The following is a 19411-nucleotide window of genomic DNA, read 5'->3' as shown; positions in this document are numbered from 1 at the left end:
AAAACAGAAGCTGAGCCTTAAAAGAATTAGATTTATTTACTTTTATGTGTGGGTGTTTTGCCTGCATGTATGTATGTGTGCAAACCATGGGCCATGCCTGTTGCCTTTAGAGGTCAGAGTAAGGTGCTAGATTCCTGGGAGTGGAGTTACAGATGATTGTGAATGGTCATGTGAGCGATGGGACTCAGACCTGGGTCCTCTGCAAGGGTAACAGGTGCTCTTCACCACTGAGCCAGCTCTCCAGGATCTCTCACTGAAATGAATCTGGAACTCACTAGCTAAAATGATAGCCGACCTCAGGGATGCTTCTGTTTATATCTCCCATCACTGGTACAACCAGGGTGGGTGGGGAGAGGTCTGGGGCTTCTGGGTATCCGGTCTTCAGTCTTCGTTTGTTACTGTTTTCGAGACAAGGTTTCTCTATGTAACCTCGGTTGTTCTGGAACTCACTATGTAGACCAGACTGGGCTCAAACTCAGAGATCTGCCTGTCTCTGCCTCCCAACGGCTGGGATTAAAGGTGTGCGCCACCAAGGCCTGCTAGCCCTCGTGCTTATGGAGTGTCTTAGTTAGGGTTACAGTTGTGGTAAAACACCATGACACAAGCAACTTAGGGAGGCAAGGGTTTATTTGGCTTACATGTGACAGTCTACTGAGGGAAGCCAGGGCAGGAGCCTGAAGGCAGGGGCTGCTGGTGCAGAGGCCATGGAGGTGTGCTGCTTGCTTGCTTACTCTTCATGGCTTGCTTAGTCTGCTTTCCTGTAGAAGGCAGGCTAGATGCCCAGGTGTGGCACCACCCACAATAGGAGCTGGGCCTTTCCTCTATCAATCAGTTTTGGTTTGTTTTTTTGTTTTTGTTTTTGTTTTTGTTTTTGTTTTTTCAAGACAGGGTTTCTCTGTGTAGCCTTGGCTGTCCTGGTCTCACTATGTAGACCAGGCTGGCCCTGAATTCACAGCGATCCACCTCCTTCTGCCTCCAGAGTGCTGGCATCACAGGTGTGCGCCACCACACCCAGCTTTCAATCAGTTTTTAAAATTAGTTAAGAAAGTACCGTACAGACTGATCTTATAAAGGCCTTTTCTCTATTGAGGTTCCTTCCTCTCCAATGACTCTAGCCTGTCCCAAGTTGACATAAAACTAACCAGCAAACAAAGCAAGTACTTCACCCAGCTGAGCTACCTCCCTAGCCCATTAGTGTCGGGGGGTTGTGGGGGGGGGGTGCATGGCAGATTCCAATTTGGTTATTGGGAAGTGTCTCAGAAAGGAACCTGAGGCTTCGCGTCACATCTGAGGGCTGAAAAGTGCGACCAAGGATCACTAAAGCATGTGTGAAACAGTGGCGTCTTGGGTGTAGGGTCCACCACACTGGCACGTGTGGGCAACGTGAACAGAAAGCCGCCTGCCACAACTTGATGAGCGAGTTTTAAATAAGTGTAACACCCCAGATTTTACTCTTGCTTGAGGGAGCAAGAAGACAGAATGGAAGACGGTGGGGGTATCGAAACCTTGGTTCCTCAGAAGGCGGAGGATCTATTGCATTGGGGCAGCTGGTAGCCTATGCACGTGCCTTCCAACCTGCCCAGTGCTCTCCCGTGGACTTTTGATTTTTTTTTCTAACAGCCATTGAGTCTGCCTCTGCTGATGGCAGTCTTTCTACTCGGTGCCAGTTCAAACACAGTTCGTCCCCTCCAGATGGACAAGGCAGTGGAGTGGCTTCCATTCTGGGCTTTGCCCTTTTATCAAGGATCTAGGAGATAGGTTTGCTGGTCCTGTGCTCAGCGCGTGGCTCACCCTTGGGCTTTCGTTCTTATTACTTCGGCTTTTGTCTTGGGAGCCTTTTATCATGTAGTTCAGGTCAGGCTCTAGGTCTGCATCCTCCTGGCTCAACCCATCTCCAAGCGTCACCAGGCTCAGCCATATTTATTAAGTCATCTATTCCATTTACTTAGCTGTTTTTGAGACACGGTTTCTCTACCCTGGCTGTCCTGGAACTCACTTCTGTAGACCAGGCTGGACTTGAACTCAAGAGAACCATCTCCCTCTGCCTCTCGAGTGCAGAGATGAAAAGCATGGTCCCCCATTGCCTGGCTTCAGCTTTATTTCTTGAAAAGCGTGTGTGTGTGTGTGTGTGTGTGTGTGTGCGCGCGCGCGCGTGTGTGAGAAAACCAAAATAAAACAGATTATTAGGTCCAGCACAGGAGCAGGTGCTAAGGTCACAGGATAGAGCGGATGGTATTCTACTTTATGGTGCTTGATGCCTGGTGGTGAAGCCACAGAGAGGAACAGGGAAGCAATACACCATAATTTCCATGACTAACAGTTTTGTGCTAGGTGGACATTTCTCCAGCCCCCTGTGCCGAAGAAATAGACATGCCGGAATAGTTAAGTGAGGGAAAGAGACATTGAACAAGTCACTGATCAAAGAGTCATTACCATTAATATCAGCAGTGCGTACAAAGTGCAGAATACAGATGAGGGGGGCACAGCTTGGGGTTCTGGGAAAGTCTCCCTGTTGCCCAGAGCTCCAGTATGCAGGCTAGGCTGGGATACACAGTAGAGTCCTTACAGTGTGGCATTAGGCCAGGCGGCATATTATCTGTAATTCCAAATCTTAGGGTGCTGAGCCTGGTGGGCTGAGTTACTAGCCTGCTTGGACAGTGGTAGGTCACATTGGAGTTGAGACCTGTGTGAGTGACGTCAAATGTCCCCTCCCTGATGTAACCCAGTAGGCAAGCTCTCTACACTCCTAGCCCCACATTCTTTTGATGGTGGCAGTATTTGAAAAAGATCTTCTTAAGCAGCCTTGGCTGTTCTCAGACTGGAACTTTTCCTGCCCCAATCTGCTTGGTATGGGTAGTCTAGTATGTGTTGCCAGGCCTAAATGTTAGTCTCTTCTGCCACGTGTAGTGCCACGTGAATGCTAAATGGCCTGCTGGTTTTTATTGGCTTGGAGCCAGCTATACGGCTTCTCTGTGGTATCCTTGTTATTTTATCAGGGAAAGCTTGAAGATACTGAACTTGGTTATGACAGTATAGTTCATTAGTGTCCCCTTTCTGGCCCTTTCTCTAAGAGTTTAAAACAAAAGATGGTTTATTTAGCCAGGTGTGGTCGCGCACGCCTTTAATCCCAGCACTCAGGAGGCAGAAACAGGTAGATCTCTGTGAGTTCAAAGCCAGCCTGGTCTACAAAGTGGGTCCAGGACACCCAGGGCTACACGGAGAAACCCTGTCTTAAACACTCCACCCCCCACCCCTGTTTGAGTGTATGTGTACCATGTGCCGGTACTGGAGGAGCCAGATGCTATTGAATACCCTGGGGTCGGAGTTGGACGTGGTTGTGAGCTGCCTGATGTGAGGGTGTGGGGAACTAAATCCAAGTCTTCAGGAAGAGCAGTATCCACTCTTAGCTGCTGCACCGTCTCTCAAGCCCTAAGACCTTTTCTTTCTTTGTTTTCTTTCTTTTTTTTTCTTTTTTCTTTTCAAGACAGGCTTTCAGGCCCGGTGTGGTGGCACACGCCTTTGATCTGAGCACTCAGGAGGCAGAGGCAGGTGGATCGCTGTGAGTTCAAGGCCTGCCTGGTCTACAAAGGAAGTCCAGGACAGCCAAGGTTAACACAGAGAGACCTTGTCTCGAAAAACAAAAACAAAAAGAAACAAACAAGACAGGCTTTCTCTGTGTCACCCAGGCTGTCCTGGAACTCACTGTGTAGACCAGGCTGGTCTCGAGCTCAAACATCCACTTGCCTCTGCCTCCTGAGTGCTGAGATTAAAGATGTGCACCTGGCTAAGAAGTATCCTTTTCGGGTGGTGTTTAAAACAGGGTTTATCTGTGTATACCTGGCTGTTCTGGAACTCGCTTTGTAGACCAGGCTGGCCTCACAGAGACCCCTGCCTGCCTCTTCCTGCCTGAGTGCTGGGATTAAAGGCTTGAGCAGTGTCTTAAGTGAGCTGTTCACAGCAACTCCATTGTAATGCCTTCAGTGTGCTTGATGATCCCCACCCCACAGGCTGCTTCCTCAGCATCCCCTTCCTACAGCCTCCTCCTACAGTTGAATGGGACCCTTGGGAGAAGTCAGGGCTTCAGGAAGGACTGGACTGTCTGAAGCCCGGGGTCAGCAACTCTCAGCAGGCCTAGACTCACCTTTCACTTTCTGTGGGAGAAATGAGGGCTGGCTTCCTTTTGAGTGGTCAGTGGTGCTTTGCACCCTCTTTCTACCTGGCTTCTATTCATGCCACATCAGTTAGCCATGCTCCATGCCAGATCCTGAGCAGGTAGGGGACCTGCTACCATCTGGCTTAGTCTAGTGAGACAAGCAGAGTCGGCCATCCAGGTGATGACTGCACAAGGGGTTAAACTCTGGAGGGGAGAAAAAGAAGCCACAGATGTAGTGGAATGGGATGGCCTTTTCTCAAGGCCGGGGAACATTCTGGAGACCAGGAGCCTCACAGTGCCAAACAAGGAGTTTAAGTGTAGTGACCCCAAGCAGTCACACTCCCATGTCCTGGACCCTTGGACACCCAGCTTGGGTGCAAGTTATACATTCAGGATGCAGTGGGCTTGGGCCCCGTTTTAGGGCTTGAGTAGCGTCATCCTCTTGGGTCCCAAGGAAGATTTATACTGACCCTTAGTCTGTTGGCTACCTGCCAAGGATCCCCAGAGAAACCAAACCGGATTTACTCAAAATCAGTTTTTACAGAACCTTATTGAAAGCAGTTCAACTGGGCAGGATTTTTTTTTTTCCCCTTTTCATATGTAATCTTTTTATTGAAGTATAAAGTGTAAGTTGGACCATATGTGACTGCCAGTATCCACCCACTTTTCATGTATAAAAATGCCAATTTCATGTGGCTCAACATAAGCACATTTACACTAGGGCATACCAGAAGTGTACAGCCCTGGGAATTTTCACTAAATGAACATAGCTCTGTAACCTGTTCCAATTAAGAAACAGCTTTCCGCAGGCTGGAGAAGTGGCTCAGTGGGTAGAGAGAGTGCTTGGCCAGCACACAGGAAACCCTGGGTTTGATCCAGAATCACACAGGAAAACCAGATGGCCTGGTGCGTGCAGCTCCACAGCCAGTTCGAGGCCAGCCTTGGCAACATGATTGCTGTTTCAGACCAAAACTGAGCAAAGCCCCTTACTTCAGCCCTCTAAGTGGCCCAGGCATTGGTTTAAAAAAAAAAAAAAAAAGACAGAAAGAAAAGAGAATAGAAGAAGGGCTGGAGAGATGGCTCAGTGGTTAAGAGCCTTTGCTGTTCTTCTGGAAAAGCTGGGTTTAATTCTCAGCACCCACGTGGTGACTTCCAACCATCTATAGTAACTCCAGTTGAGGGGTTCCAGGGCAGCCTTCTGACCTCTGTGGGTACCAGCCATGCATACACAACAGGCAAATCACTCATACACATCTGGACTGGGAAATGGCACATGATTCTCATGTATAAAAAGCCCTGGGTGACACCCTGGGCCCCCCCCCGCACCCCCCCCACCCGCCACCTTGAACATGTTTATGTATCTGCAGTTGTATGTTGAGTGCAGACTCAGCTTTCCAAAGGGGGACTGTGCAACACTTTCAGTGTTATTTACCTGCCTGACACTTTAATGAGGTCCCGTGCAAAGAGTGAACATGAGAACATGAGAAGGCTTGGTCTGTCATCCTAGCAGTTGGGAGGTAGAAGCCGGAGGGCCAAGAGTTCAAAGCCAGTCTTGTCTGTATACCAAGTTTGAGCCAGCATGGACTACATAGACCTGCATCTCAAACCACGACAAGGACTAAGGATCTGGAGGGATAGCTCAGGTTAAGAGCACTTACTGAGAGACCATGAAGACCTGAATTTGAACCCTGACATAAAAAGCTGCCCCACTGGGTAACTCCACAGCTTTTTTATTTTTATTTTTTTCTGGGGTAAGGAGGGGAGGGCAGCCTGCTGAGTGCAGGCCTAGTGAAAAGATACAGCTAATAAGCTAACAAAGAATGTGGGGGGAGTACAAGGGGGGGCCCTGACAGTCAGGGAGTGAATCCCAGTGTGTATTGGGATTAGGAGCATAAATGTTGGCTGACAGGCAGAATGGGGAAGTCTAGGATAGCATGTGCAACCCATAGGGAGACCCTGTCCCCCAAAACTAAGGCCTGCTAGCTTAGCACTGCAAGGCTGGGTTCAACCCGCAGCATAGCAAATAAACAAAAAGGAAGAAGAGCTGACTTCTGGGAGCCAGCAAGGGTAAGGCTTGGATTCGACGGCTCTCTATACCCTACTCGGTACTGGCAAATTAGTCAGTAATGCTACACCTCAGTGCGATAATTCTTAACCTGGCAGGCTTGTCACCTATGCAGATGTTTTAGCAATGCTGTGAGGTGCCTGAGGACTCTATTCTGGGGATGAGAATTCTGAGTGAGGTCCCATACAAGGAACAAGCATGAGAAGACTTGGTGTGGCAGCACATGCCTGTTATCCTATTGGTGGGGAGGTAGAGGCAGGAGGGACAGCCAGGCTGGAGAGGTGACTCAGGTTAAAGGCACTGACTGGTCTTCCAGAGGTCTTGAGTTCAATTCCCAGCACCCACATGGTGGCTCACAACCATCTATTATGAGATCTAATACCCTCTTCTGTCATTCATGTAGGCAGAGTACTGTATACATAATAAATAAATAAAACTTAAAAAAAAAAAAAAGAACGGGACAGCCACTGGATATGGTTGTATATACCTGTAATTCCAGCAACTCAGGGAGGCAGAGGCAAGCAGATCTCTGTGAGTTTGAGGTCAGCCTGTTCTACAAAGCCAGTCCTGGACAGCTGGGACTGCAAGAGAAACCCTGTCTCCAGGGGGAAAAAAAAAGGATGGGACAACCCTGCCTTTGTTCTGGTGCTGTGCACACTCCAGTTAGAGGACGCAGTTGTTGGCCATGAACAAGATTTGTTCAGCGTGACACACGCTCTTTAGGCAGTAAAACTAGACACAGAGACTCAACTGGGGGTGGAGGTGAGATGGGGAGGGAGGAAGGTGATGACTCAGCTCATACCCAAATGGCAAGAGACCACAGTAATGGCTGGACCTGAAGGAGGAGTGCCTGGGGCAGAGGGAGGAGGAGCTTGGCCGGTGGAAGGACTGGAAAGGGACTCACTGATTTTACAGGCTTACTCTCTGGGAGAAAGCACAGACTGGGCAGAGGCCTGTCATGGAGGACCTTGAAGGCTCTGGTAGTTTGCGTTTCCTTTTAAGATTGGTGGTGGGACCAGGAAGAGACTTGATACCCTATGAGCATATACAGGGGGAGGAGGTCCCCTCAGTCACAGTCATAGGGGAGGGGAGTAAGGGGAAAATGGGAGGGAGGGAGAAATGGGAGGATACAAGGGGTGGGATAACCATTGAGATGTAATATGAATACATTTTAAAAATATATTTTTAAAAAAAAGATGGGTGGCGCATACTTATAATCCCAGCTCTTGGGAGGCAGAGGCAGGTGGATCGCTGTGAGTTCAAGGATAGCTTGGTCTACAAAGTGAGCCACCACCACCCAGCCAGTTTGCTTATATTGTTACAAATACAGCGAGGGCAGGTGCCCTCTGAGGCCGGAGACATAGGATCCCATGGAGCTGAAGTCACAGGAAGGCAGGGAGGTGCCTGATGTGGGTGCTGGAAAAGCAACAAGTGCTCTTAACCACTGAGCCATCTCTCCAGTCCCCAGTCCTCTTTACTTTTCAGTCTTGAGACAGTCTCAGTAAATTGCCCAGGCTGGCCTTGAACTTGTTTTGTAGCCCAGGCAGGATCTGAACTTTGAATCCTCCTGCCTCTGCCCCTTCCTGTACAGCTGGAGTTGCAGACCTGTACCACCAGGCACAGCTCTGTGAATTTTAGTTTTAAGTTTGTTTCTGGGAACCTCGTGGGTTAGAACTGCAGCCCTTCAGAGGTATATACTAGTTTTTACAAGTTAGTGGAGTTTTCCCTAGGAGGATCTCATTAATTGCAGTTTTCTACACCTGTAAACCAAGTATTCTAAAGGCCGAGGCAGGCAGGTCTTGAGCCTAAACTGTCTCAAACACAGGAAAAAAAAATTCTGCTGGAGGATTTTTGAGTTATGTGGGATACAGTAGGTATGACTCAAGTCTTGTAGTTGGGGGTTTTATGTAATTTTTATGGCATTTTACTTCTTTCCTTTTATTACACAGGGTTTCATGTGACCCAGGCTGGCTTTAACATCATATGTAGTTGAGGATGGCCTTGAACTTTTGCTCCTGCATCTGTTTCCCCAGTGGTGTATCACAGGCATGTACCACCAGGCTGGGTTTGTGTGGTCCCTGGGATCCAACCCAGGGCTCCATGCATGTTAGGAAAGTACTCTCTAATGGAGCTACATGGCCCTAGCTAGCATGTGCAAGGGGTATTTATTTTTCCTTTAGTCCCACTACTCAGGAGGCAAAGAGGCAGGGGTATGTCTAAGTTTGAGGCCAGCCTGGTCTATAGAGTGAGTTCCAGGACAGCCAAGGCTACACAGTGAAACCCTGTCTTGGGGGGGAGAGGAGAAGGAAAGGAAGAAAAAAAGTAAGAAAAAAAAAAAAGAATGAAATCTGTCAAAGTATTTGTCAGTATCTGTCAAAGTAAGGGTGAAAAACAAAATACAAGAAAACCAGTGGGACTGTTTCTCACATCTATACACCGCTACTCCCCCAAAAGCCCCACACTTCTGAGTGTTGTAGTGCACACCTTTAATCTCAGCACTTAGGAGACAGAGAGAGGAGGATCTGTGAGTTCAAGGCCAGCCTGGTCTACATAGGTTTCCAGTCCAGCCAGTGAGACCCTATCTCAAACAAACAAAACAGAAACAAAGCCGAACATGGTGGCTGAACCCTGAGGTTACAGAGGTGCTGGAGGCTGAGGCAGGAGGATCCCTTGAAAGCTGGGCTGTGGTGTGGTGGTGCACACCTTCAATCCCAGCACCCAGACTCAGGAGGCAGAGGCCAGCCTGGTCTACAAAGCGAATCCAGGACAGCCAGGACTACAAGGGAGGGAGAGGACAGAGGAAGAGGATCCCTTGAGTGCAGAGGTTTAAGGCCAGCTGTGGCAATTTAACAAGACCTTGCATTAAAATAAAAGGAAGAACAGGTCTGAGACTAGAGCTCCTTGGTAGCGCACATGGCTAGCGCTCATGGCTAGCACGCACTAGGACTAACAATGAAGGAGAGTGTCTTGCTGAGCACCTCTTCTGAGTTAGTACAGTGTGAGGTCGGAAGGAAACAGTACCGAAGCAAATAGCAAGTATTTATTGACTGCTTATGCAATGCCATGTCCTGTGTTAGGCACTTAGTGTACATCCTGCTCTCAAGGCCTGCTGGCGTAGCTTTTTATTGACAGGATAGTTTGATGACTCGCTAAAGGTCCCAGGGTTGTCAGTGAGCTCCTGACACTCAGCCCTTGTTGCTGCTATAGCTTCGCCTGTCTTCCCTGCCCCCCACGCCAACCCCGCCTCAGCCTTGTAGCTTCTCTGGGTTAGGTCAGACCTGGTGAGGGTGTGTGTGTGTGTGTGTGTGGTGGTGGTGGTGGTTGTGGTGGACATGGTGAGTCGGGCTGAGCAGGTCATCACTGTCCTACTTCCTGTAAGCCCATCCTGTCCTTGGCCTGAGAAAGGACACGTTGTAGTGGGCAGATGTGGGCTGGGACGATAGTGCCGCGTCACTGATGACTCTGTGTTCCTATCAGCCACCGTCCAAAGCTCGTCACAGCTCCTGTCTCTTCACATTTATATCCCTGTATCCCCATTGAGAACGAAACAGCTGGGATTGTGTCTCATGAACTAAAAACGTGTTTCCTTCCTTCTCGGGGGCCCTCCTCAGGGTCACCTGAGAACACAGCTGGTTTCTGAAATGCTCTTCTCACATGTCCAGGATTTCCCCTGTGCTTCCAGAAAAAGGGAGAGGCCTGCCTCTGTGACAACATACAGAGAAGAAACAGGAGGAAACAGCCCAGGGACCGTTTTCTTCTGTTGTGAGGCGAGGAGGGAGATGGGCCCACTGCCGACCAGTGAGTGAGTCAGTGAGTACATTAGCGAACTCTGTAGGGTGGCAGAACCCCAGAGCAGAACCCCACCGGAAGAGCCTCCTGTCCGGTCTAATGTAATAATCAGCAGCACTGAAGATGTGAAGGGTCCACAGAGCTATGTGTGTAAGGATGCTCGCTAGAGTGTGCTAGTATTAGCAATGTAGTAATAGATGCCCATCTGGGGCAGGGAGGGGCTGATGAAGTCTGTGGCCGTTAAGCAGTGGGTGGAGGGCCTGTGAGACGTGGCTATAGAAAAGTGCTCAGGGATAACTGTGTAGGGCAAGGAGTGTGGTGGGACACACTTGTAATCCTAGGAGCATCCAGAGTTCAGACCCAGCCTGGACTAACACATAAAAACACACACACACACACACACACACACACACACACACACGTACGTGAGGGGCAGGGGGAACAGAGAGAGAAGGAGAGAAAAAGAGAGAACAATTGTTTAGGAACTTTAAAGCAAGGCATTGAACCATGTGTGCGTCTAAAACCATACATATATTCTGGAAATACACAGGAGAAACTGCTAACCGGCTGCTTTTAAAGCATAGAAATAGCATTTTGGGTGAGGAGTAAGACTTTTTTTTTTTCCTTAAGGTCTTTCTTTCTTTCTTTTCTTCTTCTTCTTTTTTTTTTTCCTTTTTTTTTTTCTTTTTGGTGTTCTGAGACAGGGTTTCTCTGTGTAATAGCCCTGGCTATCCTGGAACTCTCTTTGTAGACCAGGCTGGCCTTGAACTCACAGAGATCTGCCTACCTCTGCCTCCCGAGTGCTGGGATTACAGGCATGTGCCACCATACCTGGCTGGGAAGATCAGCAAGTCCTGGTGTTGCTAATAAGGTAACTCCAGAGGAGTGATGACTTAAACTTTAAGGTGAATTAAAAATGATGAGCCTTAGCTGGGCGTGGTGGCGCACACCTTTCATCCCAGCACTCGGGAGGCAGAGGCAGGCGGATCACTGTGAGTTCGAAGCCAGCCTGGTCTACAAAGTGAGTCCAGGACAGCCAAAGCTACACAGAGAAACCTTGTCTCAAAAAAAAAAAAAAAAAAAAAAAAAAAAAAAAAAAAAAAAGAAATAAATAAGGAGCCTTAGAAGATGTTTTGGATATTGAGCAGAAAGTATAAAGGTAATACTTCAAAGAAAAAAACAGATAAAGTTGACTTGGAGCAAAGGAGAGGGTGTTACGTAAAGCAAAGTATGAAGTGATGAAGGGCCAGTGGAGGACCAGGAGAAAGAAGATGGGCCAGTATGACATCTGCTGCAGAGGGAGCTGGGGCAGGAGGACCAGGGGACTGAGAGACAGACAGGCTGGAGCTGGAGCTCAGTGGAGTGGCCAGGCATTTGAGAGACCCTGGTTCCATCCTTAGCAGCAACTTCCAAAATAAAAAAATAAAAATAACAATGAAAAGGAAGAAAGAAAGGAAGAAAAGAAAAGGGCTGGAGAGATGGCTTAGCTGTTAAGAGCACTGACTGCTTTCCCAGAGGTCCTGAGTTCAATTCGCAGCAACCACATGGTGGCTCATGACCATCTGTGATGGGATTTGATGTTCTCGCCTGTCATACATGCGGATAGAACACTCAAATAAATAAATAAATAATTTTTTTTTAAAAAAGAAAAAAGTGAGAGACCTGGAAAGAGATCAGAATTAGATGATTCCAGGCATTGAGGTACAGGTATTCAAAGGAGACTGCTGGAGCCTGGAATGGGCCAGAGGGGTGGTGGTGGTGGTGGTGGTGTGGTGTGTGTGTGTGTGTGTGTGTGTGTGTGTGTGTGTGTGTGTGTGTTTCAGAGACAGTTCTGGCTGGCTGTTGGAGGTAGGGTTGGGGAAGAAAGATGATGAGATAGGTTTTCATTTTGAATTCCTCTTCCCAGGATGGTAAAACACTGTAGGGATTTATTTATTTACTCACTTATTTTGGTCTGTTAAATGTTCTGTGCTTGTGTATGTGGTGTGTGTATGTGTGTGGTGTGTTGTATATGTGTTCTTATATAAGCCAGCGCATGTTCTCGTGTGTAGAGGCTGGAGTGTGACATGAGGTGTCTTAGCTGCTTCTCACTGTATCTTTTGAGACAGGGTCTCTCTTTTTGAACCTCAGCTTTTGACTAAGGAGACTGGTGGATCCAGGCATCGGTCTAGTTCTGCCTCCCCAGCACTGGGGTTACAGGTGCCTACTGCCACATCTGATTTGTGCATCGTGGCTGGAAAGCACAACTTAGGTCCTGTGCTTTCATACTAAGCTGTCTCCTCAACCTGCTGTTAGCTTTGTTTGCATACGGTATTCATTCAGCCCTTTTGGTGGGGGCAGGAGGGTGGTCCTATGAATTCAACCTGTACCTGGAATTCAAGTTAGGCAAGCACTTTACCACTGTGATAGATAGATACTCCTTCATTAACTTAGTAACCTGACTTCCTCCCTTTTCTGAGACTGGGTCTCACTCTGTGGCACTGGCCTGGAACTCTCCATGCAGACCAGGCAGGCCTTCCTCTGCCCCCTTTACTGAGAGCAGAGCAGAGCTGGTCCCCATCCTCACAGGAGACAGTACCGAAGAAAACCAGCAAGAGAGTTTCCTGTGCTTTAGATACTGAGAGAGCATTTGTGTCTATGTCTCCTAGAGCAGTCCTTTTCCGTACTGCTGAATTTGGAAGGGCCATGTGCCAACTGGTAAGGGCATCATTTATCAAACATGTTATTGTTGTCGAGTGGTAGCGATGCACGCCTTTAATCCCTGCACTCGGGAGACAGAGGCAGGTGGATTGCTGTGAGTTCGAGGACAGCCAAGGCTACACAGAGAAACCCTGTCTCAAAAAACAAACAAACAAACAAAACATGTTATTGTTGATGATAGTTTCAGTTGTTTTGTTTTGTTTTCCTTTGAGAGGTGTAGCCCAGGCTAGCTTTACATTCACAGTGTTTTTGCATCAATCTTCTGGCATGTGCTATCTATCATGTCTGGTTCTAGATTGTATCACTTAATGGGAAAAAAAAAAACAACTTCACAGTACGTGATATACTTTTATGAAAACGTCTTTATAAAACCATCAATACATAGTGGATATATGCCAATAAAAAATAAACAGGGTGGGTGGGGCGAGGTGGAGTGATGACTCAGAGTTTGAGAGCACAGGCTATTCTTATTGAGGACATGAGTTTGGTTCCAGCAGCCACATGGCGGCTCACAACTTACTGTCTGTAACGCCAGTTCCAGGGGAATCCAACACCTTCTTCTAGCTCTGAGGGCACTAGGCACATGTGTGGTGCACATACGTGCATGAAGGCAAAACGTTCATACATGCAAAATTCATGTAGCTCGGTGGTTATGGCGCTTGAGGTGACAAGTGTGAGGACCAGTGATGTTGTAGGCAGAATCCACATTAATACTGGGTAGGCATGGTGGCCTGTCTATAGTTTCAGCTCCTGAAAGGTAAAGGTAGGAAACCCAGAGCAAACTGCGTAGCCAGACAAGCTGTCAGAGAGCTCTGGCTCAACTGAGATTCCTTCCTTAATAAATAAGATGGACTGCTATTGAGGAGGGCTCCAGATGATAGTCTCAGGCCTATACATACACATGGCCACACATGTAAACACCCATGCACCTAAGTATGCACATGACATACTGTACAGGCTTGTTTGTTTGTTTGTTTGTTGTTTTGAGACAGGGTTTCTGTGTATAGCCCTGGCTGTCCTGGAACTTGCTGTGTAGACCAGGCTGGCGTCAAACTCACAGAGATCCACCTGTCTCTGCCTCCTAAGTGGTGGGGTTAAAGGCAAAGGCATGTGCCTCGATGTCCAGTGTGTGCAAGTTAATTTTATGTCAACTTGACACAAGATATAGTCTTCTGAGAGTAGGGAGTCTCACTTAAGAAAGATGTCGCCATAAGACTAGGCTATTGGCAAGCCTGTAGAAAATTTCTTTTCTTTTCTTTTTTTTTTTTTACTTTTTCTTTTTTCTTTCTTTCTTTCTTTCTTTATTTGGGGGGGGGGCGGTTCGAGACAGGGTCTTCCTGTGTAGCCTTTACTGTCCTGGACTCTCTTTGTAGACCAGGCTGGCCTCGAACTCACAATGATCTGCCTGCTTCTGCCTCCCAAGTGCTGAGATTAAAGGTGTGCACACCACCGCCCACTGAGAATTTCTTAATTAGTGACTAATGGGGGAGGGCTAGCCCATTTTGGGTGGTGCCATCCCTGGGCTGGTGGTCTTGGGTTCTATAAGGAAGCAGGCTGAGCAAGCCGTGAGGAACAAGCCAGTAAGCAGCATCCTTCCATGGCCTCAGCATCAGCTCCTACCTCTAGGTTCCTGCCTTACATAAGTTCCTGCCCTGACTACTTTTGATAATGAACTGTTAGACTGAAGTGTGAGTGAAATAAACTTTTTTCTCCCAAAGTTGCTTCTGGTCATGGTGTTCTAGCACAGCAGTAGCAACCTTAATTAAGGTATATGTACATTAAAAAAAAAAAAAAAGTTAAGCCGGGCGTGGTGGTGCACGCCTTTAATCCCAGCACTTGGGAGGCAGAGGCAGGCGGATTGCTGTGAGTTCGAGGCCAGCCTGGTCTACAAAGTGAGTCCAGGATGGCCAAGGCTACACAGAGAAACCCTGCCTCGAAAAACCAAAAAAAAAAAAAAAAAAAAAAAAAAAAAGACCTTCAATGAATGACCATTTATTCATTGTTTTTCTACACAATTTTATGGAGTAACACTCACTAAGGCTATGAGTTTCCAATCTCTCATGCTCAGAGTCTATCAGAAAAGCCAGCAGTGTAAACAAATAGCGATTAGTATGGGGTAAATGCATGTGATACACACTAGGTTTTGTGGGAACCCCTAAGTGTGTGTGCAAGGGTAGGTAGCTGGCAGGGAAATCTCCTTGATGACAATAATGGTGCAGTTGTCTTTATAGGTATGCAAGACACAGTATGAAAGATTTGTTTTGTACAAAAGGACTGAAGAGACAGCTCAGCAGTTCAGAAAACTCTGTTCAATTCCCAGCCTTCACGTAGTGACTCCCAAAAGAAACATGTTATTCAAAAACCTGGACACTGGAGACCTTCACACTTCTTAGGTGGTAGAGCCAAGAAAATAAAATTTATCATTTTATACCTCATGAAACTATCAATCAAAATATGACGAATTCCAGATGTAGTAGTGTGAGCCAAGTGCCCTAGCTACTGCATGCTAAGGTGGGCAGATTGCTTGAGTCTGCCTCAATAAACAAACAAACAAACAAACATAAAGATTAAGGAATAAAAGTAAAGCCATTTTCATATATGAAGGTCCGAGAAATTTACCACCTGCGTTTCTCTTTTTAGGAACCTACTGGAGGACTTAGCCCAAGGAAATCAGGAAAATGATTGGATGCCAAGAGACCGACAAGAGCTAGGCAGGTTGCGTTGGCCTGGTAAGGAGTCTGGTCCAGACTTCATTGAGGTGTCCTTTTCCCTTTCTTTCTGGGGGCGCTGGGGATCAGACCAGGGCCTTGGCACACAAAGCAAGTTCTGTTGAGCTACATTCCCACCTGGCAAGACAGAATTACTTTTTATAAAAATAATAGAATGGTGTTCTAAAAAAAATTTTTTTTGAAGGTCTCCACATTTTTATTCTTTATGTACAAAGACTAGCATGGTCAGTTTCACTGGGTAGACAGTCTAGAATAATCCACTCAAGGTCACTCTGTCCAACTTATTGGAGTCTATTCGAGTACTGATAGCACATGGTGAGCCTGTATTTCCGGATCAGACCGTGGCTATTAGAGCAAAAGTTGCAGGAGCGAGAACCCTGGCCGAACTTCCGTGGGTGACTCCAGTAGAGATGCTGGTGACCCATCTTGCCTTCAGACAGCCAATGAGGCTTGAGCCCTTTTTATTTTTTTCTTTTCTTTCTTTCTTTTTTCCTTTTTCTTTCTTTTTTTTTTTTAAGTCTGAGTCTCTAAGCCCAGCACCCGAGAGGCAGAGAGGCAGAGCCAGAGCCAAGCAGATCTCCAAGTTGAAGACCAGCCTGGTCTACAGATCAAGTTCCAGGATAGCCAGGGCTACAGAGAGAAACCTTATCTTGAAAAAAAAAAAAGGGGGGGGGAGGTTAGCTCAAACTACCGTGCCAACTAAGGACAATGCATGCAGTAAACCTAGACCCCCTATCCAGATCTAGCCAATGGACAGCACATTTTCCACATTGTGTGGAGAGTGCAGACTGGCTCTAACATGAACTCTGGTGCCCTCTATTTGACCACTTCTCCTTGGTGGGGTGGCCTGGTGGCACTCAGAGGAAGGGTAAGCAGGCTGCCAGGATGAGACCTGATAGGCTGTGATCATATGGTAGGGGAGGAGGTCCCTTTCTGTCACAGACCTAAGGGAGGGAATAGGGTGAAAAAAGGAGGGAGGGAGGGGAGGACGGGAACATACTAGTGAGGGAATAACAAATTAGATGTAATCTGAATAAATTATTTAATTTTTTTTTCCAAGACAGGGTTCTGTCCTAGACTTGCTTTGTAGATCAGGCTGGCCTTGAACTCATAGCAATCCACCTGCTGCCTCTGCCTCCCGAGTGCTGGGATTAAAGGTGTGTGCTACCATGCCTGGTCCAATATTTTTATATATATTTTTTACTTTGAAAAGCATTCTAGAGGGCTAGAGAAGTGGCTCAGCAGTTAAGAGCACTGTCTGCTATTCCAGAGGTCCTGAGTTCAATTCCCAGCAACCACATGGTGGCTCACAACCATCTGTAATGTGATCGGATGCCCTTTTCTAGCAAGCAAATGTACATGTGATAGAGCACTCCTATGCATAAAATAAATAAATATTTAAAAAGAAAAGAAAAGCATTCTAAGCCAGGCGGTGGTGGCGCCTGCCTTTAATCCCAGCACTCGGGAGGCAGAGGCAGGCAGATCGCTGTGAGTTCGAGGCCAGCCTGGTCTACAAAGTGAGTCCAGGACAGCCAAGGCTACACAGAGAAACCCTGTCTCAAAAAAACAAAACAAAACAACAACAGAAGAAAAAGAAAAAAGAAAGAAACGCATTCTACTGCCTTTTCTTTTTTTATGTCTGGAAACTAGTGTTAATTGGAAAAACTGCAAAAGACGTAGACTCCCACCTTATGGTGGGGTTTCCATCCCCACAAACCCACTGGACATTGGAAGCACATTAAATGCGCTTCACTGCTCATCATAGCAACACTGTCTTTCCGAGATGCTAGTAGCTTCCCAGCAGCATGAGAGGATCTGTCTGTACACTGATAGCCCAGGAAGGGTTTAAATTAGGAGAGAGGAAATACGTTTTCTACTTATTTGGTAGAAGTATTATATTACTTTGGACCATCTTGCAGTTTGAGGCAAATCATTGAACCATCATAAGCTGAGCCATCTGTGTTCTTTAAGCAGCTTTGTGTAATTTGGCTGAGCCCTGGGAGATGCTGAGTCAGTAGGTTAAAGGATCGTCACTGGACTCAGGGTGGCTCATGCATGTAATCTCAGTATTTAAGAAGCAGAGTTAGAGGCCAGCCTGGTCTACAAAAGGAGTCCAAGACAGCTGAGGCTATGCTGCGAAACCCTGTCTTGAAAAAACAAACAAATTAAAAAAGAAGAAGGAGGGGGAAGAGAGAAGGAGGAAGGGGAGGAAGAAGAGGGGAAGGAGGAGGAGGAAGAGGAGAAGGAAGAGGAAGAGGAGGAGGAGGAGGAGGTGGAGGAAGGAAGATTGCTGTAACTTAGCAGCCACCCAGTTAGAATGTGTGGCAGAGCTTCATACTAAGACCCTGTTTACAAAAAGAAAACAGAAAGAAATTAAGAAAGTCCAAATAAAAATAAAGACTTTATAGGGATTTTGAGGCTGTGCCCAGTGGCTATGAGATGTGGGAACCTCTGGGGTGCAGTATACTGGAGAGTGAGGTAGTGGACACCCTTAATTCCAGCACTCAGGAAGCAGAGGCAGGCAGATCTCTGAGGCCAGCCAGGTCTGATAGTGAGTTCCAGGACAGCCAGGGCTATGTAGAGAAACCCTGTCAATAGTGATAATGATAATAACGATGATGATGATGATGATGATGATGATGATAGAAGGTGAAGGTGGAGGGGTGAGAAAGCTCCTCTTCCTACAAGAGTTCGGCAACAGTTCATTGCTGCAGTCTCCCTCACAGCAAGGGTGATCCCAGAGAGCACTTCAGCTAGATAGACTTCCTTCATGCTGCCTTTGCCCAGGCACTCTGCACTCTTTTTATTTGTTTGTTTGTTTGATTGATTGGTTTTTCGAGACAGGGTTTCTCTGTGTAGCCTTGGCTATCCTGGGCTCCTTCCGTAGACCAGGCTGGCCTCGAACTCACCGAGACTCACCTGCCTCTGTCTCCGGAGCGCTGGGATTAAAGGCTTGCGCCACCACGCCTGGCCATTCTGCACTCTTATCACTGGGAATGGTAGCAATCAGTAAAGGTGTGTACCATGGCTGGGAGAAGGCTGTCTCTCCGTCTCTGTCTCCTTTCTCTCCCTCTTTCTCTCTGCTCGCATGCTCAGTAGCTTTACACACTATTTAAGAGGATGTTATATTTGAGCAGATCTCCTACTGAAGCCAGAGCAGGCATCCAGGTTCCTTAAATCAGAAACCATAGAAAACCTTTCAACCATGAGCTCTCTGATAGGAGCTCTCTTCCCCCAAATCTGCATTTCACACAAAACCACTTAAAATGCCTGCACACAAGCCAGACTGTGGTGTGGTGATGTTTACTGGTTTTGCTGGCCATAAAAATGGGGCGTTCTCTCCAGTCCCCCACCAGCCAGGAGCAAGCCCTTCTGTCTTCCAACAGAGCAGAATTTTAAGTCGTGGTGCTCTAGAGTTGGCGGGTGACCTGGAAAATTGCTTTTGCTTTGTTATGTTATGCTGCTAATGGTCCGTCCGTCTGTTTAAAACGCACTCTCAGAAACTTTCTTCAAGCTAAATGGGGAAGGAGGTAGCAGTTTGTTTTTTGCTTGTTTGTTCATTTGCATTTAAGAAAGAAAGAGCAGGGCAGCAATGGTGCATACCATTAATCCCAGCACTTGGGAGGCAGAGACAGGTGAATCTCTGTGAGTTCGAGGCCAGCCTGGTCTACAAAGTGAGTCCAGGACAATCAAGACTACACAGAGAAACCCTGTCTTGAAAAAAAAAAAAAGAAAGAAAGAAGACGAAGGGAAAAAGAAAAGAAAAGCAAATAAGCAAGCAAAACAATATCTGAAGGATTTGGGACGCAAGGATTCAAGCTGCTCAGGCCCCTGTGGGAACAAGGAAGGGGTCTATGTCTGTCTGTAACACCCAGCCTCTGCATGTAAACTACCATGCAGTATGGTACACTTTGTAGCCCTGGCTGTCTTGGAACTCACTCTGTGGACCAGGCTAGCCTTGAACTCAGAGCTCCA

The 19411-nt window shown here is 47.2% G+C and overlaps 1 long non-coding RNA gene across 1 annotated transcript in view; it reads left to right on the top strand.

Annotated features, from left to right (window-relative positions):
- The window catches only part of LOC311596671, a 164069-nt gene that overhangs the window by 2188 nt on the left and 142470 nt on the right, over positions 1-19411 (top strand). Inside the window, exon 2 of the long non-coding RNA XR_014778920.1 lies at positions 15348-15436. This is a non-coding gene — a long non-coding RNA (uncharacterized lncRNA). The remainder of the gene's footprint in view (positions 1-15347; positions 15437-19411) is intronic.

This window comes from Acomys minous, assembly GCF_964271855.1.
Source record: "Acomys minous genome assembly, chromosome: 4".
NCBI classification, from domain to species: Eukaryota; Metazoa; Chordata; class Mammalia; order Rodentia; family Muridae; genus Acomys; species Acomys minous.
This window is presented reverse-complemented; position numbering and strand designations above follow the sequence as displayed.